Raw genomic sequence first — 11,362 nt, 5'->3', positions numbered from 1 at the left:
TTCTTTTTTTGTCTACAGCAGTTTTTTTTGTTCTACAGTTTTAGGAGGGGCACAAGCTCAGCACCATCTCAGTTTTCAGAGAACTACAGCTCCCATGGTTCCCAAGAGGAACTGGACCTGAGCTTTGACAGGAATGCACTTTGGGAAGAGGAGGTATAAAAGAATTTGTTTGCTTAAGCATGGGAAGTAAAGTTTGGGAGTGGTAAATAGGGAGTAGTAAACTCTCCTGGAAAATTCAGGTGGAAATCAATGGTGATAATATAAGACAGCTCCAAAGGGCAGAGACAGGTGGCTAAGGAGCTCTGAGGAAGCTGTACATTTGTCAAGCAGAAGGGCTATGAACCAGGAGTTTTTAAATGTCCAAGCAGGGACAGCTAACAAGTGAAAAAGCACGTAAGTTCTAAGGAAGAAATACAGACTCTAGTAAAGTGGAAGGAAAAGGAAGACTGAAAGGATTAAGTCTTGCCTCCATGTCCAGGGTGTGCCATGGGGTCTTTAGAAGCACAGGGGGATGAAAGCTCCCCATTCCTCCTGCACAGGGAGATACACCTCAATCAGGAGTGAGGAAGGCAACAGGTGCTGGTTGGTTGTTAGAGCAGTTTTATGTGTTGTAATGGGCTCTACCAGAGGTAGGGCTTAACTGGAGAATCAAAGTGACCCTCCTGCCTGTGGCAGGGTGAGCTGGTGGGAGAAGAAATTCAGATACAGACGAGCTGATAGCAAATAGTAAGAGGTAGTTGAAGTTAGCCTTGTGTTTTTTGCATCTCCACCTACAACTGTAATCTCCCTTTTGATCTCTCCTTTCGAAACTATAGGTGTTGGTGATGATCTAACCAGCACCTGACTCGCCAGCCATTTGGCCTTGGAGGGCTGGGCAGGGAGGAGGGCAGCTGGATGGGGCGATGGGGGAGCGGCTGTCACCCTGGCGGAGCCCTGTGGAGGATTATCCAAAGGTATCCATGACTTTCCTTTCACCCTTAAACCACCTCATCTCATTCAATCAAAGATGAACTAGCTTAAAAGGCACTGAGTTGATGTGCAGAGTGGAGAAGAGCTAAGCTCTACACTACCAAGCAAATCAGAGGAATGATCCTTCTGATGCACTGTCTGATGTTTATGGTATATTCTGTCTTCCTTGTGTATCTCTACATACTGAACCTATGTTGTAATGCAGGAAGGTCCTTCCTCCACAAATCAGAACAATACAGCCAAACCAGCTACCATTAGATGTTTAAAAAGATTCACCCCAAAGTTTAAATTGTTGGTCTGATTTCTTCTGTGGCTGATTACACTAACCCTCAGGAACACAAAGTACTTTTTTGTAAACTAGCAATCATAAAAAAGAAGAATAATTTCTTACTGGCCTAGGCTAGCTCTTGAAAATGCACTGTAGCTTTTTGGTCCATTAATAATGTAGTGTGGCTGGCCAACAGCTCTTGTGGGTTAATCTGGGGACATCGGCAGGCTTTGTTCAGGTTTTGGATTTGTGCTTGATTTTGCACTGATATGATTACAAGATATAATGCAACCAAGATCTTCAGGTTTTTAATATTAAATGTGTAGCTACCTATATTTGAGATCTCTAACAATTCCCATTGAGACTGATTTTTTCCTCTGGTAATTAGTTTTGCCAAACACAGGATTTTCCATTCTTGATTTGGACCATCTTGGTTTCATCAAAAATGGTTCTATACATTATGCCTTTGAGTCAGGCTGGGAAATAAATCTCTGTTGTTTTAAGATTAATTATTTTGTTAAAAGGCTCATTTTGTTGAAAGGCCATTTTGTTTAGAATAAGAACTTGTATGCTCTTTACTATGCTTGAATTAGTTCTGCTCCAGCTGGATGAATCAGTTTAGTTGTAGCAACAAAGAACTTGACAAAGACCATAAAAGCTGTCCAAGGAGCAGGATAAACAGCTTGAGTTCAGCTCTAGGCTGCTAGTAGGATCAGGACTGGCCAGTTAGTGCACGTGTGTCCCATGGTCCTGTGTAGATTTGTCATACACTTGGAAACTGGCATTTCCTCAGGATGGACAGAGCAGAAAGCTGCCCAAATCTGGACAGGTAATCAGCCTTTTAAAAAACAATTTGCAAGTGCATCTAATCCCATACTGCAGTGCCTGCAACCCCTCAAGCAGTGTGCTGTGGCTTTGCTTGCCTCCTTTGTCGCTGCTTGGCTAGTTTCCTCCTTTATCTTCTCCCTTCCTCTTCCTACTCTGTCAGAATAGCCTTCTGGGGAAGGGAAAGCTGAGTATTTCTGAAGCCCTGCAATGCAAACAGCTCCAAATGAACCTTGACTGGGAAAATCTGTGCCACACATGCAGCACAGCCATCTCAGTGTGCAGTGTGTGCAAGCTGCTAGAAAAACCAGCCTGGCTGGGGAGGAGCCCTGAGGACTGGGCATCCTCACAGGCCTGTACCAGTAGCAGCATTCATGAGAAAGAGATAAAAACTATTTTGTTAGTTAGTTTTAAAATGTTAATTTATTTCTGCTTGATAGGCCTGTACAGTGTATAAAGTAAACATCAGTTACCAGGGTGTGCTGTGCCATCTCTTCAAAGCCTCGTACCAGTGATACCTGCAATGCAGGTGAATGGTGGTGTCTACATTTTCCTAAGGGAAACAGAAAAGCCCTGCAATGTGCAATGGGGTAGAGGAGAGATGATCCAGCACATAACTCCAGAGCTTCTGGCCACCTGATCTGTACTCTGAACCTTGCTTGTTAGGTGAAATAAACAAGTGCAATGTAAATCTGGAGAGATGTGAGTTTCTAATTGAGAAGCAGAACCACCAAGTAGCTAATTGGGAGGAGGCTAGCTCCAACTTGTCCAGCTGTTCTGTCCCAACATCTTGCCTGATGGTGTAATACATTAAAAACAGCAGTAATCCTGCTGTCCAGTAACATGTATGGGCTAGTTACTATGATCTTAACTACAGAAATAAAGGAAGGAGTATCACAGGTAAAGCCAACACAAATCTATAGCAATAAGCCTTTCAAAGGGGTAGCCACTGAGCTGACAGACACCAGTTTTCATTGGCTCCACTGCTCACCAAACTTCCTTTTGCTGCCTCTAAACCAACAGCTTCATTCTCATTTTGCCCTGTGGCAATCTGTCCCACGTTCAGGATTGTTCCTATGACTTCTGCATCTTTTTGTGCATTGCAAATATTTCCCTGCACAATGCTTAAACAAAAAGAAAATGAGGCAGAGATCGTTGAACATCTATCCAGTACCAGAAGACTTTGTGGTCAAAGTAATCCTGTAGAATCTTTCAAATCTTCCAAAATATAATTAAAATACAGGATTATCCAACAGAGCTTTTGATTCATAGGACTAGGACTGATGAGCACCAGGAAAGTAAGAGATTTTATTGGGTAATCCATGTGTTTGGAGACACAATCCTTCAAGCCAAGTCATTCTCATAGGCCTGGGAAATCCTTGAATGACAATTTCTGCCACTGACACAGGTCTTCATTAAAACACGGAGCAAAATCCTCTGCATTCCACTCATCACATAATATCAAGGAGAAAACAATGAGAAAAAACCCTGTTCTCATGCTTAAATTCCTGCCCACCTAAAGTAGACATCTTTTTTCCGTGTGGCTGCAGAGATGAGACCTTGGATGAAGCTCCTGTCAGCAGTTGAGTCTGATCAAGCACTCTCTGCATCTGCCAGCCAGCTTGGCACCGCCTCACCACATGCTGCAGCTGGGCTCCAATGGATTTCATATGCAAGTAAGCCTGAAAGGCATATTAATTTTTAATTAAATGTGTAAGTTTCAAGTTTAGGCGGCCTCCGCAAGACGTGTGTCAGTGCTATGTATGCGACTATGGACGAGGAGGTAGGTGTTCAGATACGTGGTGGTGGTAAACAAATAAAGCTCTCTACTGAGGAATAAAAGGTATGTATATGTGTGTGTGTATGTATCTTAAAACGTATACTTTTAAAGAAAGACATCTGGCAAGAGTAAAGCCTTTGTAGCAATGAGAGTGTCCTGCCTCACTCCAGTTTGTGTCCAGCCCTGTGGCAGTTTCACAGACCTCGAGGGCTGGGGCAGCTGCACCCGGGAGGAGGAAGAGGCAACGTTGGTGCAAAGAATTTCAGTCAGAGGGAAAAAATCCTGAAAATAATGTCATAAGCCGATGCTGACACACGTGGAAAGAGCTTGGAAGAGTGATGTACAGGATTGGTTGGTATGGCATAGACTTCTATGCAGGGAAGTCTGGCTTGGATATATTTTTATTTATTTTATTTTATTTTTGGTGGCAAATATCTAGGAAAGAGCAGAAATGGAAGAGGACATGAGACAGAGAGTATAAGTAGTTTGGGCTTTGGAGAGATATGACTAGAAAATTAATTTTCCCTATGGAAAGCATTGCATCTATTTCACCATATTTCTTCCCTACTTAGCCCTCTGCAGAACTTACTGTGTCTTCCGAGTGAGGTTTTTTTTTAGTTTGGCAGAAGATGTGTAGACCTGGACTTTGATGCTTCTCTCTTCTTTCTGGTTGCTTTCCTACAAATACTAACAATCAACTCCGGAATATCATAGCTTTTATAGACATCTATACACATTTTCTTGTTAGTAGGCAGCACATGTCACTCTTTAAACATCCCAGTAGTGTATTAACTGGGACCTGAGTGTGTATGCTGAGTAACACCACAGCTCCTCTGTATGTTGTATCAGCTCTAGAGTACACACAACTTCAAGAAACAAGTCACTTTTAATAATTTTTCTCCCTTTCAGAGTTTTGTTTTTATATATGTGTGTCTATATATATGTTATATATATATATATTATATATAATATATATAAATGTGTGTGTTGTTCTCTTACCCGTGGTGAAGGAGTTTTTCAAATGTGTCATTAAGTGTAACATGTATTTGAATAGGACCTTTTTTGGATGTCTGACTGTTCATTAGGATAGTGAGGGCAGTTCTGAAATGTGAAAGCTGCATAAAATAATTAAAAATAAACAAATAATTAAATAAATAAAATTAAAAAAACACCCAAGCAACCCATGCTACTCTCCCTGAGTGAAAATCTACAATGAAATGAATCACCCTTTTATAACCAATTGCAAAATTCTTCATACATGTTTCTCCTAGGGCAACTAGGCCAGCATTAGACTGATTGATGAGGCTTGTGAAATGATCTTTAGGAGTTTCCACTCTGATCAAAAAATCTTCCCAACTCCTAGTAGTCAAGCTGACTGAGAGATGAAGAGAGGGACATCTTCAGAGATCTTTGGGATGCATTCAAATATGCAGCCTTTCGTTTAGCAATGTAAGTTTACATCAGTCTTTGGTACTTTTCCAGCTGCTCACTTAAACTCATCTATGTATGCAGAGCTAGGTGTGAAAGAAATATACATGTCTTTAGAACTCAAGTAGAAAAGGATTTTTGTTTGTTTAATTTAGAAGCTGGCCTTCTGCCTCATGCTTTTTTCTAGTTGTTAATAGCAGGCAACTTCAATCTCTGCCAGGTCCTGAGAACAGCTAGAGGCAATGAGTACACAAGAGGACAGGATTTACACCTTTGCATTTGGCTGACTTTGCTTCATTTGGCAGGAAAAAAATATATCTTTGGCATTCCTGGTTTATAAGAAATCTGCAAACTATGCAAGGTTTGCTGTGTTTTTGCCTGATGTCTAGGAGTTGCTAAACTGTGGTAGCATTTAGACAATGAAATGGCTAAAATAGCACAAGTGTTGCTGCTCTTATTTCTAAAACAGGGGCTGGAGCTTTAATGATAAACACACTTTTTCATGGGCAACGGAATGGGAAGTGTCCAGCACCCAGCTGTCCTGTGGATTGGAGATGTCAGAAATATCCCTTACATTGGTCTTTAAAGTAAGGTGGAAGGAAATGTTAAGTAATACTGATCAAAAAATGAAATGGCATCATCTTGAAAATGCCAGAATATTGTGGGGTTTTTTGTATTTTCACCTCCATGTTTTGATTTGGTTTGGTTTTTTTATACTACAATCCTATAACTGAATCTCTATTATTGGTTGAAAAAGGTTTGTGATGATAGCACATGCCTATCCCTAGTTGTTACAACTTCTCAGTTAGAAGAACCAGACAAGTAGGTGAGGGAGATAATAGTTAAGCAAGTTGCAGGATTTGTTTTATTCCTCCGCTTCCCACTAGACATAGGAGAGTCCCACTGAACTGAGAAGAAGAAATTTATATGCCATAAATAATTCTTATTGCCTGTCTTTCTTAAATTTACTGCTAGTGTCTTCTCTCCATACTGAAATCAAAGTGTTTTACAAATTCAGATTTTCTTTACAGTGCTATCAAACTTGCTCCTTGCTCAAATTAAGGAATACCATGGGTCTGTGTAATAAAAAACTATTTTCAAGTGTGCTGAGTGCAACATAGCACATTTGAGGAATATTGCTTGGCCTACTGAAAACAGCATTTTCAAAGTAGTGATTTTAGTAATGACATAAATAGAACATTCCCTAGCCAGGTAGCTGGAGCCAAATAAGCCTTGAGATCTGGCCACAACTGATTTCAATCCCTAGAAAGTATTTGGGTCAGAAAGAGAGCAGGCTTGCATAAAATACAATGAACTTTTGTAAATATACACTGCATTTATATTAGGAAGATTTTGCCATATATCTAAAACACCCATCCTGGGAAAATGGTCTTGCATATAGATTTTTGTTCTAGTTTATGCAGCTCTTCATCCATTATGATCTTGTTTTCTCTACACTTTGTGTTTTAATATCTTGAGAAACTGTAGCCATTTCATGGGAGTGGGCCTGTGTTACCAAGTGTTACCATACCATGCCTTCCCACCATGACATTATTTATTTAGGCATTTCCTAAAAGTAAAACTCATTGGCATCAAAAGCTTATCTTTACGTTGCATCCATGTCATGACTTTTCAAAAAGCCAGGCTCAGCACATGTGGGCCTGATGTACCAAGCCCACTGGACTCTCCGCACATGAGATGCATCCATGTTCACAGCAGGTTCAAGATCCTCTAGTATATGATTTTTTTTTTTTCTCATTTGCTTGAGGCCTCCTTTCACACTGAAGTTCCAAGAACCATAATCCCATTCCTGAAAGCACACCATCCTTCGTTCTTGCCACAGCTTCCTCAAAACCAGCCTTATCTACATCATTTGTGAGCTTTTTTTTTGGTAGAAGATTATCTATTTATTTACTTTTTTGTGTGCTTGTCTAGTGCTGGATATGAGTAGTTTGTTGGCCCTTAGATAACAGTGTAAAAATAACAGTAAAGATAGTAGCAATCATCATGCTTCAGAGAGGCAGCCTGTCTAAATTTATTGTCGTGATATAATATCTGATAGAGATCACTTGTGAGTTGAGAGCTGTGTAGCAGCTGAAGGACAGTTGTGTTTTTCATGGATGTTTCACATTTTTTATGCAGAACTAAATAAATGGACTGTTGTACTATGTGACGTGCTTAACTACTTGGTGGTCCTGTGCTATTACCATTTCACAAACACATCTGACTGCATTTTCACCATAGCCAGGAGTTACCACTGGCACAACTCTGCCAAAAAGGTGTATCCAAGGGCATAAATGCACCTTGCTCTGCTTTGGGCAGGTTCCACTGACTTAGTTCGAACAGCTGACAAAGGTAGGCTTGCACTAACCAGCATTGTCTTGGGCAGATCAGGAACACAGCCCACAGTTTCAATTTATGGAACTATGGGAAGAACCCTGATTTGTGGGACTGCCCATGCCAGATCCCTGGCATCTTAAGCCTGCAGAGGCAGGTCTGGAAGAGGATGTTTACTGGCACCCTCTAAAATAATTACTGTTTTCTGAGGCTACAGTCACACGGTCATTGTAGAAATGGCTTTGTGGCATTTGAAGATGTCCATTCCCACCTGTAACCTGGAAATTGCTCTCTTCCTGGTACAGCTCAGATGTCACCTGGGTGCTCCTCGTGTGTCTCAGTGCAAAGGCAGCAGGTTGGTAAGTGCTGGTAGGGGTGATGTAAGTTTACCCACCTGATTTTCCACTGGAATTTGACACCAGTTTTTGTATACAGTCTTTTACAGGAGGCAATAGGGCAGACTGTAGAGCTGCTGCAGCACAATGACAAACACCTAGACGCCAGTCATATCTTAAACTGGCACAGCTGCTTCTCCAGTAAATACCTGACCTGAGACCGACGATTAGTCACTTCCCTGCACGAGGCTTTCTCTGGCAGCGTAAAGGGCCTGGAAAGTGTGCAGACTACACATGCCTAGAGACTTCTCCTGTGCAGAAGTAACTTTGAAAATAATGCACATATTTTAAAATGTGGGAAATTCCCATGTGGGAAACAAAGTTTTTATCTGAATGTGAAAAGGCCACAAATGTACAGGCATTTTAAGTACTCAAGGCATCCAATTCTCTGTCACAGCTAACAGGAAATGTCAAAATAGCTGAGGCATGAAAGTCAGTAACAGCCACAAATGAAGTATTCTCTGGTGACTGTAACTCTGAAAACTTTGAAATGTGTTTGTCCCTCAACTATCAAAGCAACTTCCTCTAGTCCTGAAGAAACTGAATTGGTACTAAAAAAATATATGTCATAAGAATGACAGTTTGTCAGCTGTCTCAGAGCACACATTCTCCACCAGCATCGTGTGTGCTGAGGCAAAGTGGAGGGTGAAGGCTACCAAACAGCTCCATTACCCACCTGCATCTGCAAATGGGCCCAAGAGCTGCTGATGGTGTTACTGCTGAAGTGAGGGCCTCAGCACATCCAGAGCTGCTGTTTTGGAGGAGAGCGGCATTAGCCAGTCTGGCTTGGTATTGAGCAAGTTGCTGAGCTTGATTTGACACGTTAAATAATGAAGGATCTGTGGCCTCTGTAGGTAAATTGTTTAAAAGAATAATTACCTTCGGTATTGCATTAGTTTTGATCTTGCTTCACTTTCCAACCATTTTGTTGAGGTGTCTTGTCCTACTTGATTTAATTGGCAGTATTCTCAGAAACCACTTTCCCACATGGATGCTTTATACACTAAGACCAGGTCACCTGTAACCTTTTGGTAGGTGTTTATGTAGTATGATGGTACTGGCACAACCTTTAAACTTTCACTTGGGTTTGTGCACAAAATTTTCTTTGGTTTGTAACTGAAGTTATTTTTTATTTTCTGAACATTTGCCTTGAGTATTTTGAAGTGTCTGGGTCTTTTAGGCCATCTCTGACACATTATGCACACACTTGTTCACCTCAAAAATAAGATGGTTGTGATGAGGTAGGAAAATTTCTAAGCCTGAACCATTTGATCTAATCACACCACTGCAGCTTCCACTGTCACTTGCAACTGCTGCAGCATGATTTTTATTGTTGTTGTTTTTTTTGTAATGTGGGCACTGCATAAAAGATTTGCTCTGACTCAATCTCCTGTCACCCTACTGAAAGTCTGTGAAAACTCTCCAGCTGACAGTGAGGCAGAGCCCTCATAGCCAGAGCGTGGGGCTGTAACCTCAGAGTCTGCCATTTCTCCACCTGACAGCATCTCCTGCTCTAGCAGTAGCAGTGCAGTGAGGATGGGAGGGTTTATCCAGGTACATTGTAATGCTCTAGTCCTTGTTTGGCAGAGACCAAGGGTGTGAAAGATGCCACGGGCACAGGGGTTACAGCGACTGCTGCCCTGTGCACACCCGCAGTGCTGGTGAGTTCCAGGCCAGAAGTTTGCTGGTGTAGTTCGCCGTCATATGGTGCAAGAGGATTGTCAAAGGCATGCATTAGAGATGGGAGTTTGCACTTGAACTGAGACTTAGTCTGTTAAGAACTTCACTATTAGTCCCTATATTATTCCAGCAATCTCCAAGTGGGTCAGGTACTGAAAGGGAAGACAGTGCTGGTTGCACAGCATTAATTTTGGTTATTATGCGCATTGTCTGGTTAGACCTGTTTTTAAAATGTGCCACTACATGATGGGCTCATTACAGCAACCTCATCACCTCTCTTGCCAGTCCTCAGCAGGCTGCCTGTAAACAGCCCACTCCGAGTCCTCTGGCGCCGGGGGCAGGTCTTGTGCAAGCTGGTGGTGGTGGGGTGGCTGATGGGGCAGGGAGCTGTCAGGGAGAGCATGGGTTAACCTGAGCCCATCAGCAAGGGTTTTGTCTATTAAGTCAGGTCAGTAACTGAGAAAATAGGGTTCAGGTAGTACCTCAACATCTCTTTCTCTTCCTGCTTGCAAGAGTATTTGAAAGTACTTTATTCTGTTTTAATTTTGAAAGTGTTGAGCTGTTTAGATTGTCCTATTTTAGCATTTACTCTATTTGTGGTGGCGTTTAAATGCAACAGAAATTAAATGTAAACACAGCCCAGCCAAATGTTCTAAGTAATGATTTGTCATGAACAAGCCAATAACTTTAAGCTGCCTGTTTTTCCATCTTGCCTTGCCCCTCTGCAGCCTTTCATTGTACCCTCAGGCCTTTCAGCCACCCCCACTGCCTCCACCTTATAAAAAACCCACCCAAACCCAAAAAGAAAAAAACCCACCACAAACAACAAAACAACAAAAAGTATTTACATTCTTGTTGTAGAATGAAGAAAGAAGAGCCAAAAACCCCTCTAGAATTGCAGACCTACATGATACGCTGGTAGCTTTATTACGTTAAATCATACCTCTCCCTGAAGTCCTCTGAAGCAGTGATAGAGGAAGGCACTAAAAAGCTTTTCCTTTATCCAAGACATGCAGGAAATATAAGAAAAAGTCCCAAATTGGATAGAAATTATGTGAAACAGTGTGCCTTGAAACTGTTTTGTTTCTTTGAATAGAAATCTAACAGTGTCCTGGCAAATCATGTTTCTGAACATTTATCATGTTTTTATAGGACCCTATTGTCCCTGTGCCTATTGTAATCTATGAACCTTGTACACAAATCAGTCAACTATTGTTTTGATTTGCAGGGGAGGGATTAAGGCACTAAAAGTACATATCTATCTGGTTGTCCTGAGCTTTGTTGTTCTTTCAGTGATTTGGAGTAAGATTCTCTCTTTGGCGGAATCCTCAATACAATCTATTAATAACACCCTGTGGTTCATTCGTTGGATGCATGTTTTGCTGCTGGTACCTATCTCTGTGTTGTTACAAAAAATTTTTTTTTTTTTCCTCAGGTTGTAGAAATTCTGCTGAAAAGAATGATTTGTGTACTGCATCTCCCACAAGAGTAACTTGGGAAAGTCAGGGGACTGTCTCCTACATCTGGTTACTGTGTCACGTACCATTCATGCAAATCTGAAAGCAACCATCACATGCAAAGTGATGGAGGCACTTACCAAAAAGGAAAAAGAAAGAAATCCTCCCCCGGATGCTGGGCTTTAAAAGAAGAGAACTCACTGTTTTTCCCACCACAATATGC

At 41.5% G+C, this 11,362-nt stretch overlaps 1 long non-coding RNA gene across 1 annotated transcript; it reads left to right on the top strand.

Annotated features, from left to right (window-relative positions):
• The first annotated feature begins 819 nt into the window (after positions 1–819).
• On the top strand, positions 820–11,362 carry LOC127387748 (uncharacterized). Its single transcript, XR_007890200.1, has 3 exons — positions 820–953; positions 3,613–3,738; positions 11,118–11,362. It is a non-coding gene; the product is annotated as an uncharacterized LOC127387748 (long non-coding RNA).

This window comes from Apus apus, chromosome 8 (genome assembly GCF_020740795.1).
Source record: "Apus apus isolate bApuApu2 chromosome 8, bApuApu2.pri.cur, whole genome shotgun sequence".
Taxonomy (NCBI): Eukaryota; Metazoa; Chordata; class Aves; order Apodiformes; family Apodidae; genus Apus; species Apus apus.
The sequence above is the reverse complement of the archived record's forward strand: the minus strand, read 5'-3'. Positions and strand labels throughout refer to the sequence as shown.